Source organism: Lissotriton helveticus, chromosome 6 (assembly GCF_964261635.1).
Source record: "Lissotriton helveticus chromosome 6, aLisHel1.1, whole genome shotgun sequence".
NCBI classification, from domain to species: Eukaryota; Metazoa; Chordata; class Amphibia; order Caudata; family Salamandridae; genus Lissotriton; species Lissotriton helveticus.
This window is the reverse complement of record NC_136067.1, coordinates 1,660,238,051-1,660,256,593: the sequence shown is the minus strand read 5'-3', so window position 1 is coordinate 1,660,256,593 and position 18,543 is coordinate 1,660,238,051.

The window sequence follows — 18,543 nt, the reverse complement described above, 5'->3', positions numbered from 1 at the left end:
TTCGCCCTAAGTGTGGCAGGGTATGCTCAGACGTGAGTCCCTTGCTCACTTGGCCACTGGATTCAAGATAGCCTGGCTGATGAGGATTATGAATCCGAAACCGGTCCCAGGATGCTTGTTTCCGGTCCATGGAAGACATTGCTTGGCAGTTCGGCTGGACTGTTCCCATGAGGCACAGGGTCAGACTGATTTGCATATAGCCATGTCTGAAATGGGGTGGCTGAGTGGGCTAAAGAACGGTGATGGATTAAACCCAGATCAGTTGACTGGGGATGAGTGTTTGATTTGCTGAAACGCTCCGTCCATCATCCCCTTTTGTATCTCTTTGTTCGCCCTAAGTGTGGCAGGGTATGCGCAGACGTGAGTCCCTTGCTCACTTGGCCACTGGATTCAAGATAGCCTGGCTGATGAGGATTATGAATCCGAAACCGGTCCCAGGATGCTTGTTTCCGGTCCATTGAAGACATGGCTTGGCAGTTCAGCTGGACTGTTCCCATGAGGCACAGGCTCAGACTGATTTGCATATAGCCATGTCTGAAATGGGGTGGCTGAGTGGGCTAAAGAACGGTGATGGATTAAACCCAGATCAGTTGACTGGGGATGAGTGTTTGATTTGCTGAAACGCTCCGTCCATCATCCCCTTTTGTATCTCTTTGTTCGCCCTAAGTGTGGCAGGGTATGCGCAGACGTGAGTCCCTTGCTCACTTGGCCACTGGATTCAAGATAGCCTGGCTGATGAGGATTATGAATCCGAAACCGGTCCCAGGATGCTTGTTTCCGGTCCATTGAAGACATGGCTTGGCAGTTCAGCTGGACTGTTCCCATGAGGCACAGGCTCAGACTGATTTGCATATAGCCATGTCTGAAATGGGGTGGCTGAGTGGGCTAAAGAATGGTGATGGAATAAACCCAGATCACTTGACTGGGGGTGAGTGTTTGATTTGCTGAAACGCTCCGTCCATCATCCCCTTTTGTATCTCTTTGTTCGCCCTAAGTGTGGCAGGGTATGCTCAGACGTGAGTCCCTTGCTCACTTGGCCACTGGATTCAAGATAGCCTGGCTGATGAGGATTATGAATCCGAAACCGGTCCCAGGATGCTTGTTTCCGGTCCATGGAAGACATGGCTTGGCAGTTCGGGCTAGACTGTTCCCATGAGGCACAGGGTCAGACTGATTTGCATATAGCCATGTCTGAAATGGGGTGGCTGAGTGGGCTAAAGAATGGTGATGGATTAAACCCAGATCAGTTGACTGGGGGTGAGTGTTTGATTTGCTCAAACGCTCCGTCCATCATCCCCTTTTGTATCCCAAGGTAGAAAGGGTACCATCAGCTGTTGGATATATTTTCTCTCAGCAGGTAGGCCAGTACATCTTTGAATTCTCGTTGTTTATCTAGGGCGTAAAGGGAGACATCTTGTAACAGCAAAATGGTAGGTATCGCCACAGAATATCACAGACTCTTAGCTCTCCACCGCCTGAAGCTTCCATGTGAACATTGCAAGGGATTTTTCTGATTTCAGCCTTTTCCCTGCCACTGTGGGAGAAGACCTGGGAGGTCTCCACTCCTTGCTATTGTTATTTGTAATGTCCTCTATGTGCATGGCAGTGCTAAGAAAGGTTGGATGGGCTCTCGAAGGCACTTGTCAAAGTGGTTTGTCGGGTGACACAAGACTCTAAGCCACCTTTGCCTACTGTCATGGGAGAGGGCCCAAAAGGCCGCAGGACTAGACGCAGGAATTCCCCCTGCAACGTTTCCTAACCTCATCTTATGACTCCGAAGCATGCCACAGCCTATATCACCTCACCTCTGATTTCCCACAACCTGCCAATTCTCAGATGCATATAGATATCCCTAGGTAGGGGTGTGCCACTTCCTACGAAGTGCCTGCCTTTATTGTGACCAAGACAATGACGCTGCTCTGATGGATTAAAGAAAAAATTGGTTCTGTCGGGGTTCTCAATTACTTAGGGACAGTAGCAATAGCTTACTATTATCACACATCAATGATTTGCAAAAAGAAAAATAAATAAGTATATAACACACACCAAAATTATAATTCAATAATTTATTTAGAGAAAATCAAATAATCATAGCTGTCACAATTTACAATTTCAATTTGCAATATGGAATACCTGACTGTGGGGAAAAAAGTGACATATGGTGATTGGTGATAAAGACAGTACACTATATACAGAAACAATTGAGCGTGCAATTAATAAAGGGGGAGAAAGATTCTTTATATGTATGTCCTCATTATTTTAACACATATGCTTCAGGATCCATTGACAAATAGGACTGTGATCATAAGCATTGTGTAGACATATACAATACGCCTATTGTATATGAGGATGCATGGTAATCGAATTGTGTGGTTCAGACCGCATGGTAAAGACTGTTTCTCAGGTCAGGGCCCTTCTCTCCCCCATGTTGCAGCTCACAGCATTGTCACCTGGGTTTCTCCTGCATGTTTGCTCTTCAAGGAGTAACTCTTCTGCCCCTCTCAGGTACACCTGAAGTATGTAGTGTTGGTCCCAACACGGTCACTGGAAACACTGCTTAGGGCCTGTTCAGTCCAGCTCAGAAGCCTAGATGGATGATGTGCACCACTGTGGCCATCTTGGATTTGCCAGCCACATGCTCTTTTCAGCCAGGCAGGCTTGTTGGGTCTAAATTTTCATCAACAGCACCTCTCCCCACTCGCAGGGCTCCCTGATCTGCAAATTTATGAACATCTCCAGTTGGCTGGCTTTATTTACCAGGTTTGGTGAGGACCTGGAGAACAAAGCTCAGGTAGTTTCCTCCCTAGCCGCAGCCTGGATATCAGTTCCTCATCCTTTTTTCATGCTCTCAGATGCACCAACAAGGCCAAAGATATAGATAGAAATTCCAGTAACAAAACTCCCTTGGGAGATGTATTCAGTGTCATATGTATCACCACACTTCTGAATGGTGAGGTGAAGGGGATTGGTGAGAAGGTACATAAAGGCAGAGTATCCACCAGATAGATTGCTGCCAAAGGTAAGTAGCTTTTTTTCTAACTGCACGTTCTGCACCTCTTGAATCATTACCCAAGCAGTATTGTCATAGTGACGGATCTAAAGAGATGGTCAAATTGGAACGGTTGCTGCACAGATCTGGCAAAATGGCCATGCCCACAGACTTAAGTGGTAAGACAAAAATGCATGGGGATGGTAAGGAATGAAGCCTACATTGCATCTAGTCGAAAATGCAAAAGAAGCCGTGTTTGCCAAGGGTGGTATGAGCCCTGATGCCCTAAGGAATCTCCTTCTTGGCAAAGGCATACCACATTTTATTGATGCACAGCACAAACCACTGAGAAACAGTCTACTCTAAATCACGTAGCCTTTTTTTAAACCAGCATAGTCCAGGAAAAGCTAATCATCAATCCGGTACTCACAGTCCTGGAAATATAAAATCAGAGGGCCCTGTCAGTGTACCATACAGTGCAGACTCTCCTCCTTTTTGGTGGGATGAAGATGTGGGTATAAAGGCAGCAGAGAGTGCACTGATCAATGTGAAATAGAGTGACTAGCCACTTGTAGAAGGCTAACCCACAGACCTTCTACGCATGCATATATTTTATGTATTTTTATGATTGTTTTTTATTACATGGGGCTGGTAGACTGCTAAAGCTGCCACTTACCCAACCCTAAAAAGACTATTGTGGGTTTAGTCTAATGCCAAATCTGGCAGATCATTACCACCAGAGCCAAGTCTACCTCCCATTAGCATTTATGGGCAGTTGAGCTAAAATATAACTTCTCCTGCTCACATACAAGCAAATAACATTCATAAACATGACTGCAAGTGACAGTGCATATACGTTTTTCATAGTGCAGATGATGGACAACACCATCCGACTGTAGGAAGATGTACAGCTGAAAAACATCTGCACCCAAGAACATGATGGCACCTCTCAATATCACAATTGCCACTGTATCACACATTATACATATCTCTCATGCCTCCACATCACACCTACCTTCTGTATCACACATGCACACTCCCTCCCTTGACTTCAACATTTCTAATTCTAATCCACCCAGCTGGTTTAGCCTTTCTGCACCCTCACTCTCAGCTCTGTGTTGATCTACACGTGTTCCCTTTTTAAACACCGTCGCAAAGTGCATGATACTTTGCTCAACTCTGATTTGCATTTTATATTTTATACTGACTGATTACTAATGCCTCGGCACCTGATTTAGCCACTAATTGTCATTCCAATGGCAAAGTATTCCATCTGCCTCTTCCTAGTAGGACAGCCAGCGGCTGTTATATTTAGGGTGTACTTTACTACAGTCTGCATTTTCTTGTGGTTCTAACTTTGTTGATTACATTGTTGAATTTCTCACTTTTATTTAGCCACTCTTTGTTTATAGTTTTGGGGGACTTGAATTTTTGGGCAGAAGCTCAGGACCATGCAATCTACTCTTCTGTGCTGAAGTGCATGGATGGCCTAAACTTGCATTGACATAGTAAAGGTCCCACATGTTGTGGGAAACAGCTTAGACCTTAGTTGTGCCTCTCCATATCAAGAACTTAATGTGTAAATGAATGAGTGCCAGTGCCCAGAGCCCCGGACTGGTGCAACAAAATGTCAGCACACCGAATATAAAACCTGTGTAGTCTTCAATTCACCTCTGGCATATTTAACCACTACCGAACAATCCCTCCCCCTTTCGATTTAGGTTCCTGTATTCTCCCTTTGTGATGAATTTTGCTGTCTTTCTCTACCTCTGTTTTTCTGCTTTGTGCATTTTTCCTTCTCTTGCTATCAGTAATTGTCCAATGCAGAAAAATAAGTGCCGGTGACCTTCACAGACATGCACCAGCAAAAACCGGCTGGACTTAAGCACTGTCCATATCTCATTTACTGTAGACAACCTATTCCGCAGGGTTGGTTACCATGTCTTGGTACCTTTCTAGATGTGATTACCCCATGCTTCAACAATAGCTCAATATGCCTCGAATTTTACTCTGCATAAACAGAGGTTGTCCAAGCTCTTGTTGGAATATTTCCAAACAGCACTTGCATTGGCTACTACAGTGTCCTTCTGTTGATGTAGACATTTCTGCATTTTACCATGGGATAAACCAGGATCTTGACATTGTACTTCCTATTTCTTATCACTTTCCTAATCAGATTTGCCCTGCTACATGGTTTAACACAGTACAAAGAGAAGCTAAACTCGACTGCATAAAATTGAAACATAAATGGAGAAAAGATTATGCGTCTTTAAATAAGTTCATTTTGAAGAAAGCTCTTAGACACTATAGAAATTAGGTCAGCTTCACCAAGGCCAACGTTTACCTAGACAACATTCTTTCTCCAGGTAATTGTTCCAAAGAGGTTTTACATTTTTTTAATTCCTTGTCTACCTTGGATTGCAGAGTCACTGTGACAGAAACTCCCAAGTATTCACTCGGTGATGAGGTATCAGACTGCTGCTTTCATAAAATCAGCTCCATCTGTAAAACCTTCTCTAGCCAGTCCTTAGTAATGACAACAATGGTAATATGCTGAATCTGTCTCTGTCCTCTATCACCCCTTGTCTGAGTAAATTTCTTCCATATTCTTCTAAGGACAATCATGACCTCCAGTCTTCGGGTTCGTTGGACTCTATTCTTGAACTTTATCCTCCTCAGATCATGCAAACTGGATCACTCTTCTCAAGCTCTTTGAACCATTCACAACAAGCTTGTTTCCAGAGCTACCATCTCTGAAGCCTGAAGAAGGTGCATGTAATCCCTCTTTTAAAAATGAATGGCTATCTGTCTATCTCAAGTAACTTTTGCTGCATTTTTTACTCCGTTTGCTAAACAAGCTGCAGGAAAAATCAACCAATAAATAGTTTTCTTTGTTCCTTGAGTCCAATCATATGTTAGATGCTGCATAATCCGGATTCTGACCATCTCACAGCATTGAGCCTACTTTGCTATTGGTCTGATCTGCATATACTGACAGACAAGGGCAGAGCCTCTGCCTTGGTCCTGTTATTTTTTTCTCCATTATTCTTTAGTCTCCGATGACAATCAGCTACGGTACCTGTTTGGAGCTAGGATTCAGGGATCCGTCCTCACACAGATTGAGGTCTATTTTGCAAATAAATCACAACTATTCTATCCATCCTCCTTTCTGCTCTAAGGTAGTTTCATCTTGGATTTCCCACAACATTTCCCTGAGCCCTACTCTTTTTAATCTCCATGTCCACCCTTTTGATCAGCTTTTCCAGTTTCACGATTTGAGATTAACAAGCTAAATTGATGATGGTCAGTCCTGTAAGTGGCTGATGAAGATGGCCACCAACATTTTCAAAATTGCATAATTTCTGTTACAGAGTGGAAGAGTCACAATTTCCTCAAACTCAATATTGACAATACTAATATCCAGTAAAATTTCCTGCATCAACTCTCCACCTGTTCTTCCTTCTGGTTGTTGGCCTTCGAATTTAGGCTGCGGCTCTAACCCTGCAACCATAGTCCACAATTTGGGTTGCTATCTTAACAAGAGTCTATTCCTATTGACTGTCAGAAAACTCTAGTCCACCTATTTTCTGCTGCTGAACTCTTAGGTGAGATTCTCACATTTTTGCTCGCTCAAACTTGCAAGATGGTAGTTCAGTACACTGTATTTAGCTGTCTAGACTACTGCAACTCCCTTTTACATGGAAATTACCACAAGTAGTTGTTTTTTGAATGAACGCCCTGAAAAGATAGGTTAAGAGAGGTGAGCTGACTGTAAAAATAGTGGCCAAGAGGGCGAGAGATAAAGGGGTAAGGCAAAATGAGGGTCAAAGTGCAAGGTAAGGTGTGATAGAGTGACCTCATTGTTTGGGGGTGCACATAAGAAAACAAATAGCTTGTGCAGGGGCAACTTTATGAGGCACCCATAAACAAAGCCTATAGTTATAGAGCAAAATGTATTTTCCATTTAATCTGCTTACTATGTATGTGAGCTATTTAAACAACAGGTAGCTCCTTATAGTGAGGCGCTTTGGAAAAATATATTTTCAGTCCCATGGCAGATAGAAAATGAAAACCCTAAAGGAACAGTCAGGCTGCAAGTTTCTTAACATTGTGCGAATGAAAGGCTAGACGTCTTCCAGGTTACTGTGAAAACTATAATCTTGGTAAGCAACTACTGCAAATGCGCGTATATTATACAGCCAGCCGAAAAGGAAAAAGACTAAACAACATACACAACGAAGGATCAGTGGAACGAAAACAGACAGCTACCAAACCACAGCAGTTATTTTGTCCCAACAGAGCATCTCTTGAATTACTACCAAATGACAAACTGTGCAAACAGAGAAGGGTGAAGACCACAACTAAAAGACCCTGAAATCATACATGCAACAAGTTACAATGAACCGCGTTGAATGCCCACTGAGGTGAATGGGGTCACACTTTTGAACTTAAAGCAAACAGAGAAAGGTGGTCTGTCGGTAGACAAGAATAAAGCATTTGTGCTCTTGTTATATTTTTATCTCCATTTAGGTTTTTACAAATTTCAAACCCAGAAAAGAATGCCCCATTTACCTGTTGATGTTGCCTCTGTAACTTTAAAGCAGCTTCAGCAAGTTTCTCCTTTCTGCTGTGTCCTTCCACAAGATTTTGTACTCACTTGTACGTGTGCAAGAGAACAAACTTGGACGATGTGGCAGAGCAGAGGCAAAACATACGTGAGCCCTCAGCCCTACCGGGTTGCCTTGCGCCCTCCCTTGCCTGTTCCATTCCCAGTAGTGTTGAGAGCTCACAAGTACTTTGAAGATAAACCGCGGCATGCCTTTTTTGTTTAAAACACATATAATATTAACTAGACTAGCACATATTTCAGCCTCTTGAGTTGCAGGGGGAAGTGTGGTGTTATTGATGCGTCACACTACACTACAGTGAAGTCACTGAACTAGCTAGAACTCCATGAGTTGCTTTAGGAAGCTGTTGGGTAGGGGTGGGCGGCACTGATGGGCACCCAAGCTGACCAGGAACAGCCTTTTTAAGGTTAAAGGAAGCGGGCACGCTCCTTTCTTTTATGAACACAGCGCCCGCTTCATGGCTTCAAACATAAAGTGCAGCGACCAGGAAGATGTCGGGTGGGGGGGGGGGCAGCACTAATGGGCATGGAAGCTGACCAGGAACATCCTTTTTAAGGTCGGAGGAAGTGGCGCACACCTTTATTTTATGAACACAGAGCCCACTTCACATCTTTAAGAAACGGCTTCATGAAACATAAAGCGCCCGGCTGTGCTGATAAAAGCAAACACGTGCACTAGTGGCAAACAGTAGACCTCCCCTGTTGCAGCAAGAAGTGACGGTGGAAAGTAAAATAAAACAAGCAAACAAATCCCCCCCGGCCCTCACTTACCTAACGCTGGAACAGCACACCGCAAGTCGGCCTCGAGCGCGCCTCAGAAGAGACGCGGGAGGACAGGAGCGTGACGCGCGTGAAGTCAAAGTTAAAACAGAACACAGTCAGATGTATCATATGACTATGGCTTTCCTGGCAGCTGTACATTTTAATATATATGATGCTACGAAAAAGCAGATATCCATATCCTTTAAGGAGCATAATAGCTGTAAAGCATTCTTCGTAGAACGAACATTGTATTTTAAAAAGACGGGTTTTAAATATATTACCCTAAAAGAATGATAAAATTTGCAAAACAATAGGAAGTGGCAGCAACTCTGACGTGAAATGTTATCACAGGGGCATACTGTATCAGATCTGGATTTCATTACGGGAAATGCAACAAGGTGGTGTACGATTCCCAATCGTAAGCGTGTTAGAACAAACCGGTGGGAATTACGGGTAACACCAGAGAGGTAAGGTTGGAAACCAGTAGTTAGATTGCAGTCCCGATAAGTCATCACAGATTGCAGCTTTCCAGACACCCTTGCACGACATTCTTTTTTATGATTTAAAAACCTTTGTTTTATGTCTTTTTTTGGGATTGAAACAACAGATTTGGGGTCAAGAAAAATGTCAAACTGAAAAAGGAGATGAAACCAATAGTGTATATACTTGAGCCACAAGATACGTGAGGAGTGGTCCAACCTGAGACAATCAAGGATTATCTCCTGAGTAAATTGGGTTTCAGTCTTGGCCCAAATTGAGCGCCAAAGCAGCAACGGACGCAGTGCTGCTAGTTCCGAGATAAATTCAATTCCTACTTCTTCGTGGATCAGTTCTACTGATGCTGAAGGTGGTACACATAGCAACTTTCTGAGGAACTTATTTTCATCTCTCTGCACGTTTGGACCAACACAATGTCCCCACACCCCTGCACCATACAGCGCTGAAGACACACATCTTACATAATAAATGTTCATCATATCTTTAATACTCCTCACCCCAAATTTAGATGAGAATTTAAAGATACTGTTGGTGGACCTCATCGTTTTTAAACTAATGTTATCAAACTCGGGTTGCCATGACCCATTGTTTGCAAAGGTGATTCCTAAGTAGCAAAAGGTTTTAACTTGTGACATCTTGACCTTTTCAATCAAAGGAGTCACCTACTGATAAAATCGTCATATCTTTTCCTATTTACAAACTGCCCAGTGTATTTCATGTGGTAATGTATTCAGATCCATATTCTTTGTATTATAAATTAAGCCTGGGCGGAGAACTACGCTCCGTTCGCGGAGTTTGCGAATTTTCGGCAACTTCGCACTTCGCTGCGAGCGCGAAGCTGTGGACTACTTCGCAATCTTCAGCGTAGCGTAGTCGTTTTTCTTCCTCGCGCGCTTAATAGCATTGTCGCGTGCACGGTAATGACTTACCGTGGTTCTGCGTTTTCTCTCCTGTTCGCGTTTGCTATGATGTTTGGAATCCCGCCGCACAATCCAACCCGACTGTGAGAATGCGATAATGTCATTCGGACACGCGAATACGTCATTAGGACGCAGCGCCATGTTGGTAAGATCGCGTTTCCTAAAACGCAGAAACTGCAATCTGGCACAGAATATCTCTCGAGCATGTTAAAACCTTATCAAAAATGATCATTTTGCTCAGGAAAACCCCTCAGATTGTGATTTGGCTGTATTTTTTTGGGCAAGGAGTTCTCTTTTTGTTTCTACTTTTTTTTCAAGAGAAAGGAAGTGCCCCTGAGTCTCCAACTTCCTCTTCCTGTCCACCAGGCTCCTCCCAGTGCTTTGTCAATGTGCTGTTCTCTTTCATTTGGATTTGGAGCTGGAAGGATCACTCTTTGTGTATGTCTGCTGCATCATAGCATTTGATTGGATTTATTGAGGACTTTTGGATTTGAACTTTTCTTTTACAAGTAAGTTTGAGAATTGGTGTACTGTAAATGTTTTTTTGATTTTTTTTTTAACCAAGTTGTAAGTGTAACATCATGTCGGTAATGGATGGCTTTGGATTGATTTGCAAAATGTGTGTTTGGTGTTGAATTGCAGGTTTTTGGTGTGTGTTGAATAATATGGCTTTTTCTGCGCACTAGGTAACCCTAGAATTCTGCTCGCGTAGTTTTGGTAACTTTGCACAGTGTGACAACGCGACCTTACAGTTTTTGTCTTTTTCGCGCACTCAATGTGCGTGCTCGGGCACGCGATAACGACGTTTTGTTCAATTCGCGCTGCCGAACACGCTGATTTTGCAATCTCGCGAGCAATATGTCTCGAGGTGCATAAAACCTTCTCGAAAATGTTGATGCTGTTCATTTTGCTAAAGAAACTCCTCAGGTTGTCATTTGGTAGTAGTTTTTGGAGCATGGCCCACTTACTGTTTCTGTCCTCTATGTACTTTGTTGTTTGAGGGTAGCCTGACCATGTGGGTGGCGGGGAGGCCATTTTGTGAAGCCAAGCATTGTCCTTTTGCCGTAGGCATGTATTGTCTGTCTTCTCTTTCTTTTCATTTTGTTGGGGATGGCCAGGCCATGTGGGTGGCGGCCATTTTGTGAAGCCAAGCATTGTCCTTTTGCCGTAGGCATGTATTGTCTGTCTTCTCTTTCTTTTCATGTTGTTGGGGATGGCCAGGCCATGTTGGGGCGGCCATTTGTGTGACCTTCCATCGTGCTTCAGTTTTGTCGCAGGACTACAAACTTGTGATTTCTTCTGCCAGTAGGCCTAGAGTCCCAGAGGTAGTCAGCGCAGCGGGGGTGCTTGATGTAGCGGTTTCCATTTTGTCTGTTGAATTTAACATCATTTAGGACGTGGATGGCAATACATTGAATTCCCAAATGTGGTGTTTGGGGTGTAGTTAACTGTTTGGGTATGTGTAAAAAAAACTGTAAATGCCTTTGTTGTTTGTGTTGTTGTGTAACTTTCAAACCTTTTAGCCATGGGGATTTTCTTTTTTGTGCATTAAGCTGTGATGTGTAACAGGCATCCTCCTTTTTCTGGCCATATAGGTATATAGGCCTGCTTGAGTTTATTGTTTTCTGGCCTTTACCCATGTACCTGTGAATGTGATATGTGCCGATGTGGCTGGGAGCTGTGGTGGTAGTGTGCTGTTTTGTTCTTGCCATTGTTCCTGTTGGCTTACTACTATTCACATCCCCATTGCTATCTGCTGCGGGTCACTGATGCTGCATCCATCCTAAATGATGCACAAATTAAGGATAAACAAGTACTCTTACTCTTTCTGAGTGTACTAATACTTCTAGTAGTAATTAAAATTAAAGCTAAACAAATTCCACATTCGACTGATGTTATTCTGCCTTCTTTGCTTGTAGGTGCACAAAAGACTGAAGACTGAGAGGAGGTGTCCGTCATCATTCATCGCCTGTTCTACTGCCAGACGGACGTCCTTCTGTACTACGTCACGTGTGGTGTGACTCACCTGACCAGACATCATTCTCAGCAACTTGTGCAACTGAGTTCTGCTGCAGTGCTGACATCTGAAGAAGATGGGCTCAAAGAAAGCAGGTACCAGGTCCTCCAAGACCAAGAAAGCTGCTGAGAAGAAGGAAGAACAGAAGAAGGAAGTGACACTTAAGTCTGGTGTTGACCCGAAAACCTTTTTTGGGGAAAAAAAGTACGCCTGCAGCAGCGGTGACCGGGGTCCTTGCTGGGGCCAGCACCTCCGCATCAGTGGGCCCAAGCCACCAACCCAGGCCCAAGCAGATGAGTGGGGAAGAGGTATCCAGCCTAATGGTGGAAAGCAGTGATATTGAGCCTGACCTAAACTTAGCGCTATCTCAAAGTAGTACACAATCCATGCAAGAGGGAACACAGCAGAAAAGTGGTGAACAACAACCACCGCCCGCAATAGTAGATGTTCCAAAACAGCATCCACAATCACCGCCCACAATAGTAGATGTTCACCCCGAGCCACCGTCCGCAATAGTAGTTGTTCAACAACCACCGCCCGCAATAGTAGATGCTCAACGAAAAGAACAACCACAATCACCGCCTGCAATAGTAGCTGTTCCACAACCACCGCCCTCAATAGTAGATGTTCCTCGAAAACAACAACCACAACCACCGCCTGCAATAGTTGTTGTTCAACAGCCACCACCCGCAATAGTAGTTGTTGTTCTTCCCAAAGTCGGGGCAGTTCAGGAAATTGAGCCTGATGCAGAGCAAGAATAGGAAGCACCTGATGCAGGACATCTATTGTTTTCCAAATCCCCACCAAGGAAAAGGAGGGTTAGTGCATCGAGTTCTTCGCCAAGCATCCCTTCTGATGATCTTGATTTCAATTGGGAGCCACAACAATCTGAGCATGAGAGGGAGAGACATCCCAAGAAGACCAGGCTAGGGAAAAGGAAGGTTCCAGGAAGCCTTACACTTATGGAGTGCGATGTTGAACAGCCGGATAATGATGGTGATGATGACGAGTCAGACCCAGGAATCACAAGCATTACTCCTGGGCCTGAGAACATGGAGACCAACATTTTAACCCTAGCGAGAATGTCTGCGACTAGTAGGGGTGTAGCACGCACACCTCCAATACAGGCCACACCAAAAGCAACACTACCTCCAGCTTCTATTTTTACATTAGCACGGTGCCGGCAGCGTCCTACATCCAGCACAAGTTGCACCTCAGCAGAAGTAGGTTGTGCTACTACTGCACAGCCACACAGTGAATTTCAACACACAACCTCCAGTTCATCTGGCTTTGGAAGTGGCACCTCAAGCAGGAGACAAAAGTTAAGCTAACTTCTTTACAGTTAGCGCAAATGAGGATAACATTGCTATATGTTCCATTTGTCATTCCTCTGTTAGTCGTGGTAAGCTTGGTACAAACTATGGTACCGGAGGCCAAATGACCCATTTGAAAAAACACCACCCAATCCAGTGGGAGGACCACCTACGTAGCATGAAATCAGGAACCATTAATGTTGGTGGGGAAGTAGGAAAAGGTCCACTCACGGTCGAACAGGAAGAAGAGGGAGACATTCTATCTGGTAGTGGTACACAAAGTATCCCTGTCCCCAGCACTGCAGTGGTAGAGCCCACATCCTCCGCATCAGCAACATCTCAGTGGCACCAGAGTAAGAGTAACCCCGAGACACCAAGGAGTACGGGTGCGAAGTCTGCGACGCGAAGTACTGCATTGAGCATAACTGAAGGAAATACCAAGCAGCGTACCATTATTAGCATGTTTAGGCAGGAGGGAAAGTACGGGCGCAACCACCCAATCGCACGTTTTTACAATGCTAAGCTTGCTAAAATGTTAGCACTGGACCTTCTCCCTTTTTCTTTTGTTGAAGGGGTGGGTTTCCTGGAATTTGTGACAACCCTCTGGCCAAAATGGAATGTGCCCAGCCGCTACTATTTTGCCAGAGTTGCTGTTCCAGCACTACACCACAACGTGCTGGAATTGCTTGGAAAAGCCTTGCAGCAGAGTGCTGTTCATAGTATCCACCTGACAACAGACATGTGGACCAGTTGCCAAGCCACTGATTACATGGGCATCACTGCACACTGGATCTCTTTTTCAGGTGTTAGAGACAAGGTATCTGCAGGCATTGACACTGCTGAGATTTTTAAAGCTACTCGCAGACATGCAACTGTGGCCATGTTTGCTATGGAGAAATCGCATACGGCTGCAAACATTTTGGCTGAGTTTAACACCAAGGTCTTTGAATGGCTGCGACCAAGAGGGCTTAACATTGGTTTTGTTGTCACCGACAATGGTAGTAATGTAGTTAAGGCCATGTAAGATGGTGACTATTTCAGGGTCCCGTGTTTGGCACACTGCATTAACATTGTTGTGCAGGACTTTCTGAAAAATGAAAGCAAAGTCAGCAACTTACTGACCATTGGCAGAAGAATCTGCATGCATTTCAACCATTCTTTTAAAGCCCAGAAGCAGCTACGGGTCATTCAACGTGACCATAAAATGCCAGTGAAAGCACTCATCCAGGAGGTCCCAACACGTTGGAACTCTACTTATTACATGCTTGATCGGCTGTTTGAGCAGTACATACCACTTAATGCTTATGTCATGACAAGAAGATCAGGGGATCCTACTGTTAAAGCCATGACCGTTGAGATGTGGCAATGGGACCTCATTAAATGCCTGACAGAGATGCTACTTCCTTTTGAGGTCTTCACACATGCAGTCAGCAGGGAGGACTGTACTATGGGCCAAGCTATCCCATTGTTGTACATGCTAGAGCAAGAGCTGAAGGAGGTGTCTGAAACATACGAAGGTGTTGAAGGAAAAGTTGATGCACGTTATTTGGCGAAGGTCTTAGCCGGCCGCTTATCTGAGAATACAAGGATTCAAAATAAGATTGTGTCACATCAACATTACATTACTGCCACAATTTTGGATCCACGATACAAATTATTTGTGAACAGTAATGCAGTAATTCCTTTTTCAAAAGGGGATGTTGCCAAGTACAAACTGTAATAGCTGAGGAAGCCACTGATTTAGAAAACGAACGGCTCTCAATTAGAGGCCTGCCAGTGCCAGCCCAGGACAGTGCAAGTACTACTGAGCATCCTACAGAGTCATGTTCCTCTTCACAGCATGAGAGCAGTGCGTTTGCTTCCCAGCAGTCACCAACACTACCAATAACAACAGCAACAACAGGATCTGATTCATCAGACACAACCAAAAAAATAGCTGCTTGGTTTCTAGAGAAAGGGATGGGTAAGTCCGTTGCTGTCACAAAGCAAAAAGAGGACAAGCAAACCGGAGCACCACTGAACATTGAGCGGATGATCCAGGCCTATCTGGATGACACAACAGAGGTGTTCATGGAGCAAAGCCCATTGGTGTATTGGTATAGGAAAAGAAACGACTGGCCAGTGCTCAGCAGGCAGGCGATAAAGTATATGACTTGCCCTGTTGCAAGTGTCTCTTCACAGCGTGTTTTCAGTGCTGCTGGTGCCATTTTAACTGTGAGAAGGACCAGTCTCTCGCCCAAAAGCGTGGAGAGGTTAACCATGATCAAAATGAATCAGCACTTCATACCACCAGACTACAAAATACGTGAATCACACCTGGAAGAGGAGAGCGAGTCGGAAGACATAACTACTGGGTTACATGACCTACTTGTGTCAGAAGAAGCACCAGGGTTTGAGGACGAGCTCCTCTTCCCTGACAACTAGACTTCATCTGTGATCTGACAGTCACAAGGAAGAGAAAGACAGGTATATGAAATGAATGTTGCCATACATTAACTTTAGTATCATTTTCTAATTTTTTTGGATTCCTTTTTCCTCTTCATTTATTTTACGCTTGTGTTTGTTAATTGATTGTTCACTTAAACTGTTGCTTACTTTTCTTTGCTACCTTTCAGCCCGCTACAGCAGGTATTACGGTTTCTCAGAGGGCATACAGCCTAGGCAAAAGTCATTCATATCATATATAAGAAATACGTGAATATGTGTAAGTTGAAAATAAATAACATTTATTCATGTAAAAAAATATCCTAGTCCTCCTATCCCACCCCTATCCCCACCCTAACCCCAACCAATGTCCAAGTCCAAAGAATGTCCCACAAAAATAACCCTAACACCCAAATCCCACCCACCAACAAAAGTATTAAAAAAAAGGGGCAAATCAACAGGGTCCATTACAAGTGGCGGGCTTTGAGGTGTTTTTCCACAATGATCTTTACGCGCTCCTCTAATTGGTCCTCCAGCTTGGCCACCCGGAGGAGAAGTTATTGCCGAAATGCATGGCACCTAGATTTGCATCCATGCTGTGAGGGGGTGGCAGATGTTAAATGCTGGCGGTGAACGTCTGCCTGGCTGCGGTGCCGTACTCTTGCAGGTGGGGCCTTGCTGGTGCCAGACGCAGTGTAAGAGGCAGCAGCTGCTGCCGCCGCGTCTTCCTCCTCCTCCTCAGCCACCAGCCGGCGGTACTCTTCCACAATGGCCTGCAGTTTCCGCTGCCGGGCCCTGGCTGCCAATTCCTTCCTTGATGGTTTTTGGGAAGGAGTATGAGTATCTATAAAAAAAGAAACAGAATTGTAAGTGAAACTCTTCAAAATTAATTCAACAGTACATTGTGGCATAGTAGCACTACCAAGCGCAGTACATACAATTGTTGTCAACTTTTAGTATCTATCTAATCTATCCTCCTGTTTCCCTTGCCTGTAGCATTTGTTGAAGTTTTTTCTGGCATTATACTTACCCTAGTACTATGGGTGGACTTGAGTACACAGAAGAACACCAGTCTTTTTTGGTATCTCCTTTTATATTTTCAAAGTAAGACTCTGCTTCCGGTGACAGTATCCACCTATGATGAATACAATACATTTAGGGGGCATCCACCCATTAAAAGTAAATGTCTATCATTCTTTATTATCGCATTAGCTGGTTTCACTTTCACCAGCAACCACCCATGCATCCACTCCTTCCTTGGCTTGGGTTTCATTGACACAAACTCCGCTCATGATTCTTGCTATCCACTATATCCATGCACCCATATTGTTGTTTTGCCCAACGAGGCCTGCATTTTCTTTCACCTTCCAGTTCTACCCATCCTTCAACAACCCATGCATCGGATTCATATCAGCTACGTGCATGAACCTTCCAAAGTATCCTTCTATGGTAGTCTTATTAATATTATTACATCTCTTTAGTCCTTCCACCCTAGTTCACTTCTTTCCCTTTTTGTTCAACACATCCCTCAACGTCATCTGATCTGACTTTTAGTCTTCTCCATAACTTTCACAGCTGAGTTGGAGTCTGCTAGAAGAGGCCTTGTTTACTCAACTCACACTGGTAATGCTGCATAGGGTGTCCTCTTCAACCATTGTATATTGTCGAGTACAACTTCAAATTCATACTTTCTTAAGTCTCATAGCACAGTGAGGGAAATGTTCCCCTTCCACCTAGTAATGCAAATAAGTAATGAATATAACTTACCAACGCCCACCGCTGAACTTTCCTCCCCCACTGATGCTCCTGCAGGTGCCGCAGCCACTGTCCCCTCCTGGATGGCAATCGCATCGCCGCTGGACCCGTCAGCACTGGTGGTTGGTAGTGACGTGCAGCTATTAAAGTAAGTACACCTTTTTAGATGCCTGCACACCTCCCCCTATTTTACTAGTTGTACTTTTTTCACCAGGAAGGAAGATTGAAAAAACAGTTACATACAACATAAATCGTTGTAACTAGTCCAAATTGCATCCTACTGTACAGCAGTCACATTAGACCGAGTTTAGTTTTAATTTATTAGATGGTCCCTAGGGTCATCTAATCTCTACTCCTAATCTCGTCTTTGGAAAGTTAGCCTGAGCCATATAACCATTTTAGATCCAGGTCTACTGCTTTGCCCATGTTACCTCGCAGCTTGTTGCACAGTAAGAAAGACACCTATGAGGCCACATGAGTGTTGCATACAACTAAAGAGGTTGACAAACCAGTATTGTTAGTCCCTTTTGCTTATCCATGTTGCACTTTTTGCCATGACTGCTAAAAACTGGCATAGTTGTATTCACTGTCTAACGTGCAACATTTTTCTCATAGGCAGATGAGAAGATTGCCTTCTACGAACCAGAGATTTGCAGAGCTTTCGAAAGATGCATGTGTAACCAGTATACGTTCAACGCTGAGGGGTCTCACACAATTCACACATTTCTCTATCGTGCACTAGATGCACAAAATGTATATTTAATATGTAGTATTTAATCTTCATTTTGCATGGTGGAGCTGGATGTTTTTCATGGAAATACTTACAAATTACAAGTTACCAATACAAAGCTTGTTATTAAAAAAATAAAGTTTTTGAACTTGCACATAGACTCTGTGGTTATTATTTTTTGAGTGTCTGGGGTGTTGTGGACTGAAACGAGTGAGTGAGCGAAAGGGTGTTCTTTAACTCTGTTCTGGGTTGTGTGATAAAATCATTGGGTATATATATCTAACTATCTTCAAATGGGGGTCGGGAGTGGGACAAATGACTATGACTGAGACACTTAGGTAGGTAGACGGTCATTGGATTGAGGGTTCTTCTGACTGAGTTCTGTGACTAGGGTGTAAGGTGTAAGAAGTAAGGTCCAACCTCCCTATCACCAACATCCTATTTTCTTGTGCATAGTTCTGTATGTGCAGAGAATAATAACCACAACAGTAGTAGTAGTATACTAACC